The sequence below is a fragment of the Pongo pygmaeus genome, chromosome 23, assembly GCF_028885625.2.
Source record: "Pongo pygmaeus isolate AG05252 chromosome 23, NHGRI_mPonPyg2-v2.0_pri, whole genome shotgun sequence".
In the NCBI taxonomy this organism is placed as follows: Eukaryota; Metazoa; Chordata; class Mammalia; order Primates; family Hominidae; genus Pongo; species Pongo pygmaeus.
This window is the reverse complement of record NC_085931.1, coordinates 16,278,658-16,295,881: the sequence shown is the minus strand read 5'-3', so window position 1 is coordinate 16,295,881 and position 17,224 is coordinate 16,278,658. Positions and strand designations below refer to the sequence as shown.

At 41.2% G+C, this 17,224-nt stretch overlaps 1 pseudogene; it reads left to right on the top strand.

The window, feature by feature from the left end:
* The first annotated feature begins 1,724 nt into the window (after positions 1–1,724).
* Positions 1,725–15,768, top strand: LOC134739238 (zinc finger protein 285-like; annotated as a pseudogene).
* The last annotated feature ends 1,456 nt before the right edge of the window (positions 15,769–17,224 follow it).

The following is a 17,224-nucleotide window of genomic DNA, read 5'->3' as shown; positions in this document are numbered from 1 at the left end:
CAATGTCAAGCTATAGTTGGATATAATTCAACCATTTCCTGCCCATTGCCTAGAGGTGGGGGTCTTCACTTCCCTCTCTATTCTAGGACTGGAACTGCCTCACGAACCCTACAGCTTGAGGATGAGTGGAAAACGGAATGCCAGCCAGATATTCCAAGCATAGCCTCTGCCAGCAGGACCAGGTGACCATTCTTAGGATAGAGATTGTTCTCACCCATTATCAGGGCTTTCCTCCAGGCTAAAACTGTGGGTCTCTAACAGAATTCTTATTCAATTTTCTTACCCCATTAGGGTACCCAAAATTTTCTTTAATAGGAATCTTAAATTTTTTAAATTTTCTTTATTATTATACTGTAAGTTGTAGGGTACATGTGCACAATGTGCAGGTTTGTTACATATGTATACATGTGCCATGTTGGTGTGCTGCACGCATTTAGCATTAAGTATATCTCCTAATGCTCTCCCTCCCCCTTCCCCCCACCCCAAAACAGACCCCGGTGTGTTATGTTCCCCTTCCTGTGTCCATGTGTTCTCATTGTTCAATTCCCACCTATGAGTGAGAACATGCAGTGTTTGGTTTTTTGTCCTTGCTATAGTTTGCTGAGAATGATGGTTTCCAGCTTTATCCATCTCCCTAAAAAAGACATGAACTCATCATTTATTATGGCTGCATAGTATTCCATGGTGCATATGTGCCACATTTTCTTAATCCAGTCTATCATTGTTGGACATTTGAGTTGGTTCCAAGTCTTTGCTATTGTGAATAGTGCCGCAATAAACATATGTGTGCATGTGTCTTTATAGCAGCATGATTTATAATTCTTTGGGTATATACCCAGTAATGCGATGGCTGGGTCAAATGTTATTTCTAGTTCTAGATCCCTGAGGAATCTCCACACTGACTTCCACAATGGTTGAACTAGTTTATAGTCCCACCAACAGTGTAAAAGTGTTCTTATTTCTCCACATCCTCTCCAGCACCTGTTGTTTCCTGACTTTTTAATGATCTTAAATCTTAAATGCAATAACATAAAGTAAAATAAAGCCTAAGTCCCAACAAGGGGAAATTTTCAAAAAGAATCTGAAATCTTCCCGCGTTTTCTTGTTATGTTGTAATGAGTACTCCTGTAATTCCGCTGTTAAGGATTCAGACAATGGTTGTTAATTCATTCTGCTTCTTCTGAGACTAGGAAACAAATTACAGGGCTATGTTATATCGCAAGTGTTAGATTATGCGGAGTGTTCATCAACAGAAACAAAACATGATGGTGGGCGGGGATGGAAATATTTAAGTGAATTTTAATTGAAAACTTTCGTGGTTTTGACATTAAAAGACATGCCTATAAAATAAGAACCTATTAAAGTCTTCACTAAAATGATAAAGTGCTCATTTCCAAGGAGTAAAATATTGAAACTTTTTCTTTTCGTCGTTGATAGTGATTTATTTAACATTTCAGTACTTTATCGTTATTATGATTGTCATTATTTTAGACGAATGCACGGGAGTCAAAGGAGTTCCAAATGCACGGAAGTCAAAGGCTACCTTCACCCTGGTAGCCTTGCGAATGGCCACTGCTGCGCTCAGGGCTTTCTGGGGATTGTAGTCCATAGGCCTCCTTGCGCATGTGCCGTGGTACCAGACGCTAGCTGAGGGCGACATTGTTTGGGATGCTGGGGTGAGTTCCGCCTGGACCGCGCCCCTCTCGGAAGTATAGCCAGGAATAGGGGTGTAGGATGTGCAGCTTTGACCCGTCCCTGTGGACTGAAGTAGGAGGAGTGGAAGAGGGTACTAGTGACCAATGATAAGGCCTCGTGGATGGGGTAGGCTGGGGAAGTTCAGCGGCCCCTACCTACCCGGGATGGGATGGAAAGCGCTTGGGCTCGGTTTGGGGAGCAGCCCTGGGTTTGACAAAACGTGCATCTTCACGATTCGTGACAGCGACTTGCGCTGTGTCACCTTGGGTCGAGTCTTAGGGTCAGTCTTGGAATGTGCATCTCTCAATGAGGGCAGAGGGGCGCTGGCTCAGGGTTTGGGAGTAACGGCTGGGGCTGTGCCTCCCTGAATGGGATGAGGGATTGGCTTAAGCAGCATGTCTCTGGAGAGAGAGGATGGCTTTGGCTATTCTCGCTCAATTTGGTGGGGACGATTCTGGCTCAGCACCGCTAAGTTCTTGGATGGGGAGTTGTCTTGGGTCTGAACTCTGGATTTTGGCAGCTCCGACTCCATTGGGGCATTTCTGACTTCAGGGCAGAGTTTCCGGCTTCTGACAATAAAGAAACAACTCAGACTGTAATAACTCTGGAGTTTAATGTCACTGAATACATATTGAAAAGAACTGCCCCAGGCCTGGCGCGGTGTCTCACTCCTGTTATCCCAGCACTTTGGGTGGATCACGTGGTCAGGACATCGAGACCATCCTGGCTAACACGGTGAAACCCCGTCTCTACTGAAAAAAAAATTACAAAAAATTAGCCGGGCATCGTGGCAGGCACCTGTAGTCCCAGCTACTCGGGAGGCTGTGGCAGGAGAATGGTGTGAACCCGGGAAGCTGAGTTTGCAGTGAGCCGAGATGGCGCCACTGCACTCCAGCCTGGGCGACAGAGAGAGACTCCGTCTCAAAAAAAAAAAAAAAAAAGAAAGAAAAGTAAAGAACTGCCCCAAATTATTAACCCCATTCTCACCTCACATGCTGTGAGCCAGGGAGGAAGGAATTTGAGTATTATAAAGCACACGAGCAAATGTAAGTTGTTAAATTACACTCAACAAGTTTGAAGTTTGAACGCTCTCTGTATATTTGATAAAGTTAGAGATTTAGTGTTAATTATTTTAGGTGTAATAGCAGCATTTATTACATTTCTGATCGTGTTTCTGGACAATTGCAGTTCCAGATTCAGCTGCACTTTTCCTCTAGGTCTTCATTCCCTGAAGAGGTTGATATGGGCATCTGGTCTCATTCGTGATGTATTCCTCAGATCAGAGTAGTTGTCAGGTTGAGGGATGGGAAAGGCATTTGTGTGAGAGAGCTGTGGGGACTTTGGCAGATAGGGAAAAAAACAAGAGTCCTGAGGTGCCATGTGTCCCATGCCTTTGGCTCCCCTCCTTTTCCATCCTGCTGTCTGCCCTGAAAGGCCGCCATTGCCTTCTGGCCTTGCTTGTCTTTGGCCAATGGGAAGTCTCAAAAGGAAAGTTTGGAGAGAAGAAGAAGTGTGAGTTGTAGGATCTTGTCCCCCAGTTCTCTCTCTGCAGGATTGTCACAGATTAGCTGCCATTCTAAACAACAGGTCATGGTTTGGGTGGCCCTGGCCACACAGTCCTCTCAGTTACAGGCTCCAGGGACTGCTCCCTCCCCTTACCTCTTAAGGCCCAGGTATTATAATGGCACCTCCCTGTCACTTCCCAGGATAGAGCCTTACCCACTCTGATTTCCTTACCCCCAGCCAACACCATTGTAAGCCGTCTGTTTATTAAACTCCCCTCAAATTTGAATGTGCCATCTGATTCCTGCCACGGCCCATAGTTGATACAGGCAGGGAGTGTCTGAAGCCAGAAATTCAGGAAACCAAACCCTCAACCGTATATGTGTGACTGCAAGTGTGTGGATGTGTGCTTGAAAATAAAGCTGTCCCATTATTGGCTCTTAAGTGAGAACAGGTACTGGAAGTAGAGGGTGAGTTTATGTCTTTGCACGTGTATCTAATGTATAATATCCAAGTCAGTTCTATTTGTGCTTTTGTTAATATTAAGAAACATTGATTGAGTGCTTGTTAAATGGTAAGATTCTTAGCAAGTACAGAGGATAAAAGACTACAGTTTTTTTGTTTTTTTTTTTTTGTTTTTTTTTTTTAGGATTTGTAGTTTTTTGACAGGGGAAAGGAGGAGTGTTTCCTTGGTAGGTTTTAACTATTGTAAAATGATGTAATTCATGCTGTATTAATAAGTTGAACATTCCTTATTTTGGCCTTTGTTGGAGCCCAAGATAAGAAGTGATTAATGATGTCTCTTAAAGGTAGTAAAGGAGAGAAAAAGAGTCCAAGGATTTACCAAAGAGACATTTCATATTCTACTAACCTGTTTCTATAACCCTGTGAGCTGCAATTCAAAGGGTAGCCAGCAGACCAGTGCCAATAAATGATATTGGTCTGTGACTAGATAATTTGAGAACTTGATTGTAGATGTTTAAAATTTTGTCTTATTGATTAATGTAATAATAACAATTGGGCTTTAATTTGCATACCTTCTGAATTTCCTTTTTCCAGTAATTTATTTTTACTGTATCTTACCAAAATATCAATCTGTGACAGACTGAATGTAACGGTAATAATAATATAATAACTACTCCTTTATCACAGATAGTGTGAGAAGGACTATCTGAGAAGGCATAAACGTGGTTTTTGGCTTTTATTTTTTAATCTTTGGAGTTTCCACACTGCTTTATATGGCAATTTTATACAGTAAATTTCTCCACAAAGGCGAGAGGCAATTGTGTTTACAGGGTTTATCAGATGGAATCTCAACAAAAAATAAACATAACACTCAAAATGGGTAATTTGAGAAGAGCTTAATAAAGGGACAACCTATAAAGTTGTAGGCAGGCTGTGGTAATCAACAAAGGGTATTGCAATATTTCAGAGTTAGTGATAGCAGGGTAACTTACTGCCTTTAGGACTGAAGGGCTAAGGGAGGAGGCAGTCGCTAAAATGTGAAGAAAGATTTATGGGATGACAGCTGCCTGATGGTGGCCATGACCTTTGGTCAATGGATATGGAACATAGCCATTCCACAGCAAACTCTAGGGAAAAACCTGGGGGAATAAATATTCTGACTTCACTCTTCCCCCTTCCCTGGATCTCTTGCTGGCTTTCCCCATTGGCTAAACCCAACTGGAAGCTAATTGGCAAGGGAATCCACTGATATAAGCAGAACAGGAAGGGACTTTAGTGTATATGAAGTGGCAAGCTTAGAAGGTCTCTCTGTCTACTTTGGTCTACGTGCAGGCTGAGAACTTGTATAGTTCAGTATACCATGAGCATTTCCAGAGAAGACGATGTGTCTTATATGTCATAGGTGTGTCATCAATATTTGCAAAAGCAGAGGATAGAATGGCTGCTGGAGAGATAGTTTAGGAAGCCAAGAGTCAAGGTGTAGATGTTTTAAAATTTGTATTATTGATTAACATAATAATAAAAATTGGGATTTAATTTGTATATCTTGGCTAATCACAAATTCTTTAGGCCACAGGCCTGGCCATACAAGATCAAGTCTTGCATGTGAAGGTGGAAATAGAAGAAGACCCCTGTCATCCTGAGATTGCTTTCTTTTTTTTTCTTTTTTTTTTTTTTGAGACAAAGTCTGTCTCTGTTGTCCAGGCTGGAGTGCAGTGGTGCAAGCACAGCTCACTGCAGCCTCTGCCTCCCAGGTTCAAGTGATTGTCCTGCCTCACTCTCCTGAGTAGCTGGGATTACAGGTGCCTGCCACCAAGCCCAGCTAATTTTGTATTTTTAGTAGAGACAGTGTTTCAGCATGTTGGCCAGGCTGGTCTAGAACTCCTGGCCTCAAGTGATCCACCTGTCTCGGGTTCCCAAAATGCTGGGGATTACAGGCGTGAGCCACCATGCCCAGCCCTGAGATTGCTCCCTTACTCAGCAATTCTGAGCCTTTTTTCCAGCGTAATTCAGATGTAGGTTATGTCAGTTCATTCACAAGTCTGAGAAAAGGAAAAGAATGTGCAGGTTTTGAGCCAAAAGCTTGAGGAGAGAGATAGGAGTTACACAGTGGTCTGAGATTGAGGGACTGGGGACAAATCTAGGGAAGTCTTGAGGAGATGGGAGTGCAGTCTTTTCAGAACAAGAAGAGACGATATCTAGGGGGAGAAGGAATTATGAGAAATTTGTACAGATAAGGAAGGAACCAATGTTCATTTATAACTTGTTGAATCCATGATCTCATGGATTCTTTCTTCTTTGCAGTTCTGCTTTTCCAGAATCCTGCCCTTTCCAAAAGGAAGATGGTATGATTAAGTTCCAGGTAAGTTAAGGGTTTCTTTCTCTTTAAATATACTGTTCATTCTGAGGAACCAGACACTTCTGTTTTCTGAAAGGAGGTCAGCATTTTTTGAGTGACTACTATGTATTAGGTACTTCATCTTGCTCATAATGATTTTGTGAGGCAGGTGGTTTGACTCCCTTTATAGAAGTGAAGAAACAAACTCACAGATTTCAAGATGTCTACTTTGGTGCTACTCTAAGTGTGGTTCATGCACCAGTACCAGTCCATGAACTGCTTATCACTACCCCATATGGAAAAAAGAATCAAGAGAAAGTTCAGAAATTTTTATAGCAATTTGGTGTTGCCACAGCATCTGAGTGCATGGGCAGCATATACATGACTATACTATAAATGTCACTGGTCTCGTTCAGTAAGTAACAAGATTTGAATGGGTATGTATTGGTCAGAGTTCAACCAGCAAGGCAGAACCAGTAAGACATATATATTAAGAGATTTATCATAAGGAATTGACTTAGATGATTATGGGGGCTAACTATGCAAGTCCAAAATCCACATGGCAGTCCCTCAGGAAGGATGGCCAGAACTCTTAGACACAGACTAAAGCCGCTGTCTATGGGTGGAATTTCTCCCCCTCCCAGGGAAGCCCCAGCTCTGTTCATAAGACCTTTCAGTTTTTTGAATCAGACATACTCAGATTACTTAGAATAATCTCCCTTAAAGTCAACTGATTATGGACTTTAATCACATCTACAAATTATCTTCATAGCAATACCTAGATTAGTGTTTGATTCAATAACTGAGGACTGTAGCTTAGCCAAGTTGTCACATTAAAAAGACCATCACAGTGTGGGGGAAGGATTTTCTTTTAATCATGAAAAAAATTAATTATGAAAATACACAAAAAGAACAAATGGTTTTATGAGGCTCCATTTGTAGTGCCCTTCATGCAGTTTCAACGATTAACTTTTTGCCAAAGAGATTTGCTTAATCTCTTTTTCAGATTTTTCTTTCCCAGAGTATTTTAAAGAGGCATGTTATTTTACACTGTATTGGTTTTTCTCTGAGCACATCACTTTTGTATAGTACCTTATTATATATGCAACTAAAATGAATGAGCTCACACTTTTATCCTTCTGCCTGGAAACGATCTTGCCCAAGTCCAAGATTCATTAGGTACATTTTCTATCTTCTAAATTACAGCAACATTTTACCAAGTGTTCACCACTACATCACCCAGGTCACCATTTTTCCAGCCTCCTGTAACACTGTCCTCAATGGCTATGGCCTGGATCTAAAGCCAATGCCATGAATATTTGGTAGCACTCTGCTTGTTTTGGTTAGCTTGGGTGTGTCCCCATAGTGAAGACAGAGGGACAAGAGAGCAAGTGAACTCATGAGATCTCTCAAGGCCCAGGTTAAAAATGGCACATTCTCACTTCTGCTTCATTTTGGTAGCCAGAGCAAGTTACATTGCCAAATCAAAACTAAAGGGGTAAGAAAACACACTCTGGTCCTTTAGTGGGATTGGTGAGCATGGAAGAGGATATTTCTAAACAGCGATCTAATTTACCACATTCTCTATGTATTTCAGTATATATTTCTGTAAAAATTGACTAATGAGATAATCAATAATTATTTGGTATTATCTAATACCCAGACAATAACCAAATTTCCCTGATTATCTCAAAAAAATTTTTAACAGTTGGTTTGTCCAAATGGAATCTTACCAAGGTCTATACTATCTTATAGTTGGCTGTTGTGTCTCATAATCTCTTTTAATCTAGAGAAATCTGCCCCTCTACTTTATTCTCTCCTGCTATCGACTTGTTGTAGAAACCAAGTTTGGTGTCCTGTGTTCTTTCCTACATTTGGAATGCATTTGTTTGCTTCCTTTTCATGTGTTTCAATGTATTACTCTATCCACAGTATTTCTTGTAAGTGGAAGCACCAGATGCTTGAATCGATTCAGGTTCAAGATTTTATAAGAATACTTCAGAGATGGTTATACAAGAATGCTTCAGAGAGGAAAATATTTATAGATTTTTGCAAGTGTTTATTCGTTGAAAAATTTGGTTTCTTAATATTTTGGGGCTGTCCTTGTATCTGCATCCTATGACAATCGCTGCCTAGGCTTCCTACAAGGCATCCATCCAGCTACAAGGGTGGTGGTGAAGTGAGTGTTTTGTTTTCCCAGGCTCTATATTTGAAGCAGAGAAGGTAGAATGGGGTGTAGCCTGGGTGAACCTCTATCCTTAACCCCTTCTCCCTACATTTGAACACCCCAAGTAGACTTCAGGGTATCAGTATTTCCTGAATGATTAACTCCAATTCAATTTTGTTGCCTCGCACAGAAGAAGGCATACAGTAGTGTTACTGAGAGAGTGATGCTATTAGGACAACCGTGCTGACTCCCCTAGATTTTGTTTTTAATCATTGTCAGATTTTGGTAATTGGACAATTGTTAGGAACATATTCTTTGTGAAGTCCTTTGTAACGGCTTACAACTTTCGTTTGAAAGCTCTGCATTATTTAGAGATGCAGAGTCTATTGAGAGAACATATCTGTAAATACTTAACTCTGAGCAGTGTGATATATGCAATATGCAATATGCAATATTTACATAAAATAGAAATATTTTATGTAAAAATTGGTTTCTTGATTAGGAGAGGGTTATTAATATCCGATTATTCCCCACATCCTTTTATTTTGAGAAATTTCAATTTATCAGGAAAATGAAAGAATAGCATAATGTGTAATCTTCACCTAGATTCACCAATTGTTAACAATCACCCACAAACATAGGCATAATATACATATATACACACATATCTATATTTTATTTTGATGACCCAGTTGGGGATAAATTGCAGGCATGATTATAATTCATCCCTAAATATTTCAGCTTGTATCTCCTAAGAGTAAGAGCATTTTCCTACATTTCCACATTACTGCTAACATACTCAAGAAATTTCACATTGATACCACCATTTTTTAATACCTAGTTGATATCCAAGTGTTCTTAATTATCCTAATAATCTCCCTTTTCTCTATTGTGTTTTTTGAATCTAGGAGCCAGGCTTTTAGTTACCCTGTCTTCTTAGATCCTTTTAACATGATAAAAATAGATTAATCTGCCATGAAAAAGTGAAAATACCAAATCTTGGTGTGTGATGAGAAATGAAATGATGGAACAGTACTAGACTTGTGTATCGGCACAAAACCTTAGTATAGATTTATCTGTGCCTATTTCCTGGGCCGTATTTTATAAGTTGATTAATATTGTCCTTTGGGAATCCCTGATACAATAGGATTAATGTCCTTATGAGAGAGCCTCAACAGAACTTTCTCTCATTCTCCCTCTGCCATGTAAGGACATAGTGAGAGGACAGCTGTCTACAAGCCAAGAGAAGAAACCTGAATGAAACCTATCTTGGTGGTACTTGATCTTAGACTTTCCAACCTCCAGAACAGTAAGAAATTAGTTTATTTTGTTTAACCTAATCAGACTGTGGTATTTTATTAAGGCAGCCCAAACAGACTAAGACCAGTCATTTGTGTGGATGATTGGCATGGCATATGGTTGATGTTTTAGGAAAAGGTGACATTCAAGGACATGGCTGTTGTCTTCACCAAGGAAGAGTTGGCTCTGTTGGATAAACCCCAGATAAACCTGTACCAAGATGTGATGCTGGAAAACTTCAGGAAACTCATCTCAGTGGGAGAGTAACTGAGCATCAGACCACTGGGCCTGTGTCCTGAAATCATCATTTCAAACCAGATAGAAAACTCCAGTTAGATCACAAAGAGAAACTTTGACCACTGGAAAGAAAACTCCTAAGAGATGCATGTGCAGGTTAGAACCCTGCAGTTAATGAGTTTTTACAGATCAATGTGAGGATCTGGTCCCTTGTGATGGGTTTGTGAGGGAGCTCTCCCAAAATCTCATACACCTGGCCTGTGGGCATTCAATGCAGTTAGTAATCCCTCCTTCCCCTAATCACATATTTAGGCTCTCATTCTTTCCTCATATTTCTCAGAATGAGACTTATAAAATTCACACATCATCAAGAGCCTTGATCTATGGGTTGCTTCTGCAGAAAAATCAATGTTTATCAAATGTTTTGGATAAACCAGTGTTAAAGGAACCAAGGGAGAACTTTGGTTTGGTTGGCAGTTACAATAGCCAACACTTACTGGTACATAGTAAGTGTAATCTAAGTGTTGGCTTATTAGATTACTTTTTGATAAATATCTAACCTCGTTTTCATTTCTCAGAGGTTCATATACAGTTATGTGTTACCTAAGTTTAGTTTATGAGATAGAGATATGGTTTGGCTATATCCCTACCCAAGTCTCAATTTGAATTGTAGCTCCCATAATTCCCACATGTTGTAGGAGGGACCTGGTAGGAGGTAACTGAATCATGGGGAAGGAGTCTTTCTCTTGCTGTTCTTATGAAAGTGACTAAGTCCCATGAGATTTGATGGTTTTATAAATTGGTGTTCTCCTGCACAGGATTTCTCTTTGCCTGCCGCCATGTAGGATGTCCCTTTGCTCTTCCTTCACCTTCTGACATGATTGTGAGGCTGCCACAGCCACATGGAACTATGAGTCAATTAAACCTCTTTCCTTTATAAATTACCCAGTCTTGGGTATGGCTTTATTAGAAACATGAGAATGGACTAATACAGATAGTTACTGTTATTATCCCCATTTTATGGACGTATTACTCTGTTTTCACACTGCTGATAAAGACATACCCGAGACTGGGCAATTTACAAAAGATAGAGATGTATTGGGCTTACAGTTCCTCATCCCTGGGGAGGCCTCATAGTCATGGTGGAAGGTGAAAGGCACATCTCACATGGTGGCAGAAAAGAGAAAAGAGCTTGTGCAGGGAAACACCCCCCGCTTTTTTTTGAAAGAGTCTGACTCTGTAGCCAGGCTGCAGTACAGTGGTGCTATCTTGGCTCACTGCAACCTCCAACTCCCAAGTTTAGGCAATTCTCCTGCCTTAGCCAACCCAGTATCTGGGAATACAGGCATGCACCACAATGCCCAGCTAATTTTTGTATTTTTTAGTAAAGACGGAGTTTCCCCATGTTGGCCAGGATTGTCTCAATCTCTTGACCTCGTGATCAACCCACTTTGGCCTCCCAAAGTGCTGGGATTACAGGTGTGAGCCACTGCGCCCATTCAGAATCTCCCTTTTAAAAACCACCAGATCTCATGAGACTCATTCACTATCATGAGAACAACACAGGAAAGACCCGCCCCCATAATTCAATCGCCTCCTACCGGGTTCCTCCCATGACACATGGGAATTGTGGAAGTTACAATTCAAGATGAGATTTGAGTGGGGACAAAGCCAAGCCATATTATCCCATCCCAGCCCCTCCCAAATCTTATGTCCTTACATTCCAAAACCAATCATGCCTCCCAACAGTCCCACAAAGTCTTAACTCATTTCAGCATTAACTCAAAAGTCTGCAGTCCAGTGTCTCATCTGAGACAAGCCAAGTCTCTTCCATCTATGAGCCTGTAAAATAAAAAAAAAAAACAATATATTTACTTCCTAGATACAGTGCAGGTACAGGCATTGTGGAAATGCAGCTGTTCCAAATGGGAGAAATTGGCCATAACAAAGGGGATACAGGCCCCATGCAAGTCTGAGATCCAACGGTGCAGTCAAATCTTAAAGCTCGATAGTGATCTCCTTTGACTCTATGTCTTGCATCCTGGTCATGCTGATGTAAGAGATAGGTTTCCATGGTCTTGGGCAGCTCCATCCCTGTGGCTCTGCAGTGTATAGTCTCCCTTCCGGCTGCTTTTGTGGGCTGGTGTTGAGTGTTTGTGGCTTTTCCAGGCACACGGTGCAAGCTGTTGGATCTAGCATTCTGGTGTCTGAAGGACAGTGGCCCTCTTCTCACAGCTCCACTAGGTTGTTCCCTGGTAGGGACTCTGTGTGGGGGCTGTGACATGTGGGAATTATGGGACATGACACCTGGGAATTATGGGAGTTACAATTCAAGACGAGATTTGGGTGGGGACACAGCCAAACCATATCAAGGGATGAAACAACTGAGTCACTGAATTAATAACTTTCCCATGATCACACAGCTTATAAGAAGAACTAGGATTTGAGCTCTCCTAATCTTGCCCTAGGTCCTGTGTTTTTAATAAATAACCTCGTGAAACCAAAGTGTAATCTGTAGACACAGGACCTTCTACATAAATCTGCATATCCCTGCAGTTGTTTCTCAAACTGCAGGATAAAACCCTCTTGGTGAGTCCTGAAATCAAATTACTGTGTCATAACTAGCAATTTTTAAAAAGCAAAAATAGATTAATAGAACAGAAAACAAAAGAATTTATCAAAGTGCATTACACATCGTATGTAAGTATCAGCTGATAAAACTTCTGTTTTAGTGAGCAGTCTGCGTTGATGTTCGTGCCTATTCCTACTGAGTCACAATGCTGATTTTATTGTGGGTTACAATCAGAACAAATGGGAAACCACTGCTTAAAGCCCATTTGGGGCAGCTCATGGTCTCCCTTTCCCTGATACTATCTTATAAACTAAAGTCACTTTCAATAAAACAACCCAGAAAGAACCTTAAACCAGAAGCAGTATCCAGTGGGACTTGACCATGATATTCATGCCATTTTGAAACCCATCGTAGGGTCCCAAAAATATGATCATCCTCTTCTGCCTCAGCCCCCTGTTTGTTATATACCACAGTCTTGTTTCCCTGGGTGCCAGGCCATTGACAGTGCCACAGTGTCTGTTCCCCATTCTCATAGACATGGCTGTTTGAGATTCTGCAATAACTTAAAAGGTCAGAACTTAAGGAAATGGATTATAGGATCTGAGTGCTCTCTATCTTTTCATGAAGACAAAGAACCTAGGGGAACATAAAAAGGATGTCTCTTAAAGCTTGTCTCAGAGGTTTACATATGCATCCCTGCACAATGCCAGGACCATGTTTCACAAAGTTTATCCCTATTTCAATCCCCATTGCCTTTTTATCCCCATCCCCTTAAGGCTCACCATGTACAGTTGTGCAGGTTTTACACAAACATACATGATAGTCCTCCATATGACAGTGATATGAAGGAAGGGAAGCCATCGGGAGATAGGACTTGCTTGTTTCTGAAACCTGTTGTGACACTTTGTGTCCCTTACTCTGCCCAACATATAAAAAACACTTCATCAATATGTATTATTTCTATACACACATATACTACATAAAATGGGAGCCTTTCCCATACCTTTTGTAGCAAGATTATTAAAGTCTTTTTATTGACTACTCTTATAGCTGAGAGGTGAATTTCTTCCTTCATAAATTTTTCCTAAGGTTTCCTTTTATTCTTTTTTGCTGCGTGGGGGTGGAAAGGGCTTGCTCTGTCACCCAGGCTGGCATACGGTGGCACAATCTTGGATCACTGCAGCCTCTGCGTCCCAGGATTAAGCAATCTTCCAAACTCAGATTTCCAAGTAGCTGGGATCATAGGCAAAACCGAGCCAATTTTTAATTTTTTTGTAGAGATGAGATCTCACCATACTGCCCAGCCTGGTCTTGATCTCCTGAGCTTGAGTGATCCTCCCACATCAGCCTCTTAAAGTGTTGCTATGACAAGCATAAGCCACTGCACCTGGCCAAGATTTCTCTTAATTTCCCTACAATACTTGATTTCTAATTGGCAGCTCAGGTTAGAATTACTGTGGATCTAAGTATTTCACATGTCAATAGAAGCGAGGGACAACTTCCCACCCCATAATATTTCATTTTCTCAAAACCTCTGGACAGGTGATTCACAAATTCTCTTTCTTCTAATGGGAGACGGGATTAAAAACAACATTTTGAATCTTCAGGAAAAGGGGTTAAATTACCTTTCTCAAGAAGTGCTTCATTGCTGGCAGATTTGGAAACAAAGGATCCAGGATTTAAGTGTGAGTCAGGATTATATCATGAACCTTAAAGAACAATGTTCCCCACATTTAGAAGATGTTTCCCCCTGTGATGAGTGGGCAGGCATTTCTCTTCAGATTTCTGAAAACGGAAACTATGTAGTAAATGCCATTATCAAACATCAAGATATCACAGCATGGCAAAGCCTGACACAGATTCTTACCCCAGAATCTTGGAGGAAAGCCAACATAATGACCGAGCCCCAGAAATCTCAGGGAAGATATAAGGGAATTTACGTGGAAGAGAAATTGTACAGACGTGCTCGGCATGATGACAGCCTCAATTGGACCTCACGTGATCATCATGAGTCCCAAGAACGTAAAGGGGAGGACCCTGATAGACACCACAACTGTGGGAAAAACTTGAGTATGAAATCAACAGTTGAACAACATCATGCGGCCCATGTTTTACCACAGCCTTTCACATGTAATAACTGTGGGGTGGCCTTTGCAGATGATACAGATCCTCGTGTCCATCACAGCACTCACCTAGGAGAAACATCTTATAAATGTGACCAGCATGGAAAGAACTTAAGTCAGAGCCAATATCTTATCGTTCATTGTAAAACCCACTCAGGAGAGACTCCCTATGAATTCTACGAATGGCCTACAGGCTGCTAACAGAGCTCAGACCTTCCCAGATGTCAGAAATTCCCCTCAGGAGACAATCCCTACAAATGTAAAGAATGTGGCAAGGGCTTCAGGTGCAACTGTTCCCTTCACAACCATCATCGAGTCCACACAGGGGAGACGCCCTACAAATGCGACGTATGTGGGAAAGCGTTTGGATTTATGTCACTTCTTTGTATTCATCAGGGAGTACACACAGGGAAAAAGCCCTACAAATGGTGAAGAGTGTGGGAAGGGCTTTGAACAGAGCTCCAACCTTCTTATCCATCAGAGAGTCCACACTGGAGAGAAGCCTTACAAATCCAGTGAGTGTGGCAAGTGCTTGAGTTCAAGCTCCGTTCTTCAACTCCAATGGAGGTTTCACACAGGGGAGAAACCTTATAGGTGTGGTGAGTATGGAAAGGGCTTCAGCCAAAGTACACAGCTTCACATTCACCAGAGAGTCCACACAGGGGAGAAACCATAGAAATGCAATGTGTGTGGAAAGGATTTTGCTTATAGCTCTGTTCTTCACACTGATCAGAGAGTTCACACTGGAGAAAAACCATATAAATGTGAAGTGTGTGGAAAGTGCTTTAGTTACAGTTCATATTTTCACTTCCATCAAAGTGACCACACCAGAGAGAAACCATATAAATGTGATGAGTGTGGTAAAGGCTTCAGCTGGAATTCAGATCTTCATGTTCATCTCAGAGTCCACACAGGACAGAGGCCCTATAAGTGTAAGGCATCTGGTAAGGGCTTCAGTCGTAATTCGCACCTCCTTGCCCAACAGAGAGTGCATATAGATGAGACACAGTACACATATTGTGAGCATGGCAAAGACCTTCTGACTCATCAAAGACTACATGAGCAGAGAGAAACATTATAAACGTAGTAAGTCAGGGTTAAATTAGGAAAACAGAAGCCACACTGTATTCCAGATAATAGAAGCTTACTCAGCCTGTGGGAGGGCTGGGGGAGCAAAAGACAGGGACACTGCCATCGATAATGTCAGCCCACAGCACTGGAGTGTGCCAGGCAAGGCTTGTGGATTTCAAGAACTTCTGTATGCTACAATGGCAAAGTAGGTTACTCCTGACAAATGGGTGGTTTGTGGTAGTGTTTGTAGTTAGAGGTCAAATTTCCATTAAAGGGTGTGTCCAGAAAGAAAATTCTAATTGGGATGATTATGGTAAGGTCTTCAGTTTAGCCAAAGTCCTTAGATTTTTTGTAGTCCCCAACAGAACAATACTCTCTGTATGAAGAACCTTCCAAAGTGTGCTCAGAAATGAAACCGGTGCTCTTACTATGAAAGAACATTAGTACTCAGGTTTTCCATGAGATTCTCTGCACAGGCGAGAAGCTCTACAGAAGTGGCATTTGAAGGGTGTGGCAAAGGCAGTGCTGTGTTTATCACACTGGTTCTATTTCCTTGCAAATAATAAGACTCTATTTCTCAGTAACTCTTGCAGTTAAGAGTGTGCCCATGTTTGAGTTCTAGCCAATGGAGTGTGAGCAAAAGTGATACAAACCACTTTCAGGTCTAGCCATTATAAACAAACTCAGGCTTCTCTATCCCTGCCAAGGTGACCTTGGAGGCTGCTTATTCCAGACTGGGTCAATAGAAGGTCGCTAACTGATCTGTGTTGGATTTCTTTTTAGAGTAAGAAATAAAAATTCATTGTGTCTCACCACTGAGATTTTTGGTGGTTTATTTGTTACTGCAGCATTGCCTAGGCCATCCTGACTAGCATGGAGGGATTTCATAGCAATATGTTTCATTGTCATACAGAATGTCAAACATATTGTTATAGCAATATGTTTCATTGTCCACATACAGAAGCAACATCGTAATTCAGAGTTCAAAGCTTTTAAGTCTTTAAGGCTTGATGTGGCAGTGCGACCATCTAAAATGGTATGGATGGGACTTCTCCAGTGATAACCTTCATTCTTTGGTGTGTACACCAAAGAGAATTGTTCAAGATGATATAACTGTGGTAAAACTTTACTGAAAAGTACAACCCGCAGATGTAAGAAATCTCATACAATAAAGAAACCCTGTAGTGTGGGAGCTGAATAAATTTGTCAGCTCACACCTTAAATGCGATTAAAAATTAACTAGAATAGGTGTTCTGTGGTTAGTCTTAATAAAATTAATTGAATAAAACTAACATTTACTAAAGTGAGCAATAACATGTAAAAAACCAACAGTGTTCATTGCAGACTGATGCAGTCTTCTTCTCAGCAGATTTGTATAATAATGGGTTTTTAAAGGATGCTCTTTCTGTCAACTTCCTCCGAAAATAGTCATTTAATGGGAGATAATAGATTAATTCGAGAGGAGATCTCTTTGCTTTTTTTTTTGGAAACTGGGTATTGCTCTGTCACCCAGGTGGCTGGAGTGCAGTGGCCTGATCATGGCTCGCTGCTATAGCCTTGAAATCCTGGGCTCCAGTGATCCTCGTGCCTCAGCCTCCTGAGTAGCTGGGACTACAGGCATATACCACAATCTTCAGCTAATGTTTTCTTTAAAAAATTTACTTGTAGAGATGGGGTCTTGCTTTGTTTCCCAGGTTAGTCTCATTCTGGTTTCAAGTGATCCTCCTACCTCAGCTTCCCAAAGTGCAGGGATT